Consider the following 5,543-nt stretch of genomic DNA (forward strand, 5'->3'; position numbering starts at 1 on the left):
TTTTGAGAAACCTCCACACTGTTCTCCATAGTAACTGTACCATTTTGCTTTCCCACCTACAGAACACAAGGGTTTCAATTTCTTCATATCCTTGTCAACACTTTTTTAAAATAATAGACATCCTTATAGGTATGAAGTAATATCTCATTGTGATTCTGACTTGAATTTCTCTAATAATTCTTGAGGTTGATTATTTTATTATATACTTTGTGGCCATCCATATATCTTCTTTGGAGAAATTTCTATTAAAATCATTAGTCTTTTTTATTGTCTTCTTAGTTTTTTTTTTTTTTTTTTTTTTGCTATTGAGTTATAGCAGTATATTGTAATTTTTAGATATTAACTGCATATTAAATTTATGGTTTGCAAATTTTTTCTCATTCTCTAGTTGCCTTTTCACTCTGTTTATTACTTCTTTTGCTGTGCAGCATTTTTAGTTTGATGTAATCCCATTAGTTTACTTTTGGTTTTGTTGTCCATACTTTTCCATACTTTTCATATTATGCTCATAAAAGTATTCCCAAGACCAAGGTCATTAAACTTGTTCACCATTTTCTTCTAGGAATTTTATAGTTTCAGGCATTACATTAAAGTCTTTAATCTTTTCTGAGTTGATTTTTATGTTTGTTGTAAAATAAGAGTCTTTCCTTTCTTTATATTTTTGCAGGTGTACATCTGTTTTTTTCAACACTATTTATTGATGAGACTATTCTTTCCCCATTTTGTATGTTTCACATTATTGTAGAAGATTAGTTGATCATATATGCATGAATTTACTTCTGGGTTTTCTGTTCTGTTTCATTGGTCTGTGTGCCTATTTTTATGAAAGGACCCTACTGTTTTGTTTACAATAGCTTTGTAATTGTAGTGAATTTTTATAATTTTATGCTTCAGCATTCACTCTGAAAGCAAATTTAACTCTCTCATGCCAGAAGCAGGGTGTAATAATCTTTGACACAGATTCTAGTTCTACATTTTCCCCTATTTCCTCAGTATGGTTGATCCAGATATCTGCTTTATACAACTGTCTCCTGGGGGACACTTTGCTTTGGAACAGCTACATACAACCTACTTGACCTGTACTGCTAACTCCCACACCTTGTGTGGACTATGCAGATATGACACAGCAACCATCTCTCAGTCACAGTGTGACATACGAGAACCTGTGCCTGCTTGCTTTAAGTCTACCTATTTAAACTCCCCATAATAAATCAGATTACAAAGACACACTTTACAGACAACAAAGACATCAGCCCATGATTCTTCTTTCCTTCTGTCAATGTGCTCCTTGACCTCTGCATGGATGTGCCCTCTAGGCATGCCATGTATTTCCCTAAGACCTGTAAGTAATACAATTTTTATTTCAATTTTGTATCTCTCCTAACCATTGAGGGGATACTCCCTATTTTAGACTCTCAGTCGAGAAATTAATATATTTTAAAATAAAAAATATGTGAGTCTCCCATTTGTTCTTTCTCAAGATTGATTTGGCTATTTCTGGTCTTTTGTGGTTCTGCATAAATTTTAGCTTTTTTTTTTCATTTTTAAAATGTTTGCCATTGACATATTGATAGGGATTTCATTGAATTTGTAGATTGCCTTTGGTAGTATAAAAAATTGACAAAGTCTTCCAATTCAGGAACACAGAATGTCTTTTCATTTGTTCATGCCTTGTTAATTTTCTTTTATCAGTGTTTTGTAGTTTTCAATATACACATCTTTCATCTCCTTAGTTAAGCTTATTTCCAGGTCTTTTGGTGCTTTTGGTACTATTATAAATAAAATTGTTTTCTAATTTCCTTTTCAGATAGTTTATTGTTAGCGTATAGAAATGCAATTGATGTTTGCGTGTTGAATTTGTATCCGCAATCTTACTGAGCATTTTATTACTTCTAACAGTTTTTTGTGAGGTCTTAAGGACTTTATAGTCATAAGACTATGTTATCTGTAATCAGAGATAATATTACTTCTTTCTTTACTAATTTTGATGTTTTTTCTTTCTCTTTTCTTGCATAATTTTTGTGGCTAGAATGTCTAGTACTATATGAAACACAAATAGTAAAATTGGTATCTTTGCTTGGTTCCCAATCACAGAGGAAAAACTTTCAGTTTTTCACATTTTAATATGATGTTAACTGTGAGCTTTTCAGATATAATCTTTTTTCTGTTGAGGTAATTTTCTTCTATTTGTAGTTTTTCAAAGATTTTTTCATAAATGAATGTTGAATTTTGTCAAATATTCTTTTCTGAATCTATTGAAATAATTGTGATTTTTATCATTTATTCTATTAATGTAGTGTATCACATTAATTGATTTTTTTCAGCATCTGTTTGGGGAACCATCAGATTTATTGGAAACATGTTTATCTCCCAGGGATAAATTTTACTTGATGATGGTATATGATTCTTTTAATTTTCTGTTGCATTTAATTTTCTAATATTTTATTGAGGATTTTTGCATCTATATTTATCACACATAATGGCCTGTAATTTTCTTTTCTTGTGACATCTTTGACTTTGATATCTGGATAATATTGACCTTATAAAATGAATTTGGAAATATTATCTTCATTTCAAAAGTTTCAGAAGAACTGGCATTTATTCTTCTTTAAATGTTTGGTAGAATTCACCAATGATGCTATCTGCTCCTGCAATTTCTTTCTTGGGAGTTTTTGATTACCAATTCAATTTTTATATTAGTTATTGTTCTGTTCAGATTTTATATTTCTTCATTATTTAGTCTTGGCAGGTTGTATGTATGTATTCGTTTCTTCTAAGCTGTACACTTTGTTCTCATATAATTATTCATAGTAGTCTGTTATGGTTGTTTATATTTCTTTGTGATTGGTTATAGTAACTCTTCTTTAGTTCTGATTTTCTTTATTTTATTTTTTCTAGTTTTTTAATGAAGCTATATAGATGTTTATCAATATCTTACATTTTCCAAAAACAAACTCTTAGTTTCATTGATTTTTCTATGTATTTTGCATTTTCTATTTTGCTTTTGCTGTACTCTGATATTTTGTTCTTTCTGCTAACTTTGGGCTTAGTTTGTTCTTTTTCCAGTTCCATGAGATATGAAGTTAAACTGTTTGTTTCAGATTTTTCTTCTTTTTTAAATGTAGGTGGATATTGCTATTAGCTTCCTTCTTAGTACTGCTGTTGCAGTATTCTATATGTTTTCATATGTTATGTTTTTATTTGTGTGTGTCTTGCAGAATTTTCTCACAAGCAATGAGCTAGAGGCAGTAATAAAGTCTTCCAATAAAAAAAAAAAAAAAAGAGCCCAGGACCTGTTGACTTCACTAATGAATTTTACCAAATATTTAACGAACTAATACCAATTCTACTCAAACTATTCCAAGAAAAGTCAAAGAGAAGGAAATGCTTCCAAACTCATTCTATGAGTCAGATTATCCTGATATCAAAATCAGATAAAGCCACAACAAAAAAAGAAAACTATAGGCCAAAATATCTGATGAATATAGATGCACAAATTTTCAACAAAATACTAGCAAGCTGAATTCAACAACACATTAAAAAGATCATACACCGTGATCAAGCGGAATTCATCCCAGTGATGCAAAGATGTTTCAATATATGCAAAACAATAAATGTGATACATCATGTCAACAGAATGAAGGACAAAAAAATCTATAATTATTTTGACAGATGCTGAAAAAAAAAGTGATAAAATTCAATATCCCTTCATGATAAAAACTCCCACAAACTGACCACTTTTATTCAATGTAGTACTATAGATGTCCTAGCCAGAATGATTAGATAAAAGAATGAAATGAAGGTCATCCAGATTGAAAGGAAGAAGTCTAATATAGTTTTTAATTTCTTCTTTAACATAATGGTTGTTCAATAGTATATATGCTTAATTTCCACATATTTATGAATTTTCCAGTCTTCCTTCTGTTACATATTTCCAGTTTTTTTTCCACTGTGGTCAGAAAATATATTTGGTATGCTTTTAATCTTGTTTAATTTGTTAAGACTTTCTTTGTGACCTTATATGTCATCTATTCTGATGAACAATACATGTATATTTGAGAAGAATGTTTATTCTGCTGCTGTTATATAGAATATTCCGTGCATATCTGTTAGGTCTTTTTGTCTGTAGTGTTATTCAAGTCTTCTGTTTCCTTATTGATGTTCTTTCTGCATGTTCTATCCATCATGGGAAGTGGGATATTGATGTTTCATACTATTATTCTATTGCTGACAATTATTTCCTTCATTTCTGTCAATGTTAGCTTTCTGTGTTTAGGTGCATTAATGTTGGGTGCATAGATATTTACAATTGTTCTGTCTTCCTGTTAAAATGATTCTTTTATTATTATAAAGTATCCTTTGTTGTCTGCTGTGCCAATGTTTGGCTTTAAGTGTATTTTGTCTAAGTATAGCCAACCAGTTCTTTTTTGTTTACCATTTGCATAGAATTTCTTTTCCACCCCTTCACTTTCAGTCTATGGATGTCTTTAAATATAAAGTGAGCTCCTTGTAGACTGCATGTAATTAAGTCTTGTTTTCTAATCCACTCATTTTGTAGCTTTTAATTGGAGAGTTTATTTCATTTACATTAAAAGTAATTATTGATAAGGAATGATTTTCTATTGCTATTTTGATAGCTGTCTTGTGTTAGTTTTGTTCCTTTATCTTACCTTTGTCTCCTTTGTTGATTTTATTTTATTGATAAACTTTAATTTTTTTCTTCTTTGTGTAACTTTTATAATGTATGTGTGGGTTGGGGAGTGTGTGGTTACCTTGGGGCTTACGTGAAATGCCTCATAGTTATAACACTATTTTAAGCTGATAACTTTAGTTTAATTGCATACAGAAACTCTAAATTTTTATTCCCCCCACCTAGATGTTTTGTTATTTTTTTTTCAAATTTCTTCTTGTTTTGTCTCCTTGCATTTTTGAGATTTATATTCTCTTTTATTCTCATGTAGTATTCCGTACCATTGGGAGAGTATACTGAAATTTTCATAGACTTTGTAGAGGTCAAATATTTATGAAAATTTCTGTCTTTTTACATTTTAATTCCAAGCATGCCCTTCTTCTTATATATCATTGTTGTTTAATAATTGCTTCAACAGTTTACCTCAAAAGTTATATACTATTTGTTGCCTTATGTCAGTATTTGTTTTTTTTTTTACACAAAAACTTACCAATTCCCTTCCTGTTCTATTATTCTTGTATTTATTAACCTCCTTCATATCCCGGGAACTCATGTTTTAGAATTTCACCTAATGAAGTTGTGTTAGTAGTGAACTATCTAGATTTTCTTTGATCTGAAAATATCTGTATTTAATCTCTATTATTATTGTTATTATTATTTGAGATGGTATGTTACTATGTTACTCAGGCAGGATTTGAACTCCTGGGCTCAAAGGTTCATTCTGCCTCAACCTCCTGAGCAGCTGGGACTTGCACCTGGTTTTTAATCATTTTGTTTTTTTTTTTCTTTTGAAAGATGTTCCGTTGGATTTGGATCTCTCGATTTGCAGTTTTTATTTTATTTTAGCATATTA

Source organism: Theropithecus gelada, chromosome 11 (assembly GCF_003255815.1).
Source record: "Theropithecus gelada isolate Dixy chromosome 11, Tgel_1.0, whole genome shotgun sequence".
Classification (NCBI taxonomy): domain Eukaryota; kingdom Metazoa; phylum Chordata; class Mammalia; order Primates; family Cercopithecidae; genus Theropithecus; species Theropithecus gelada.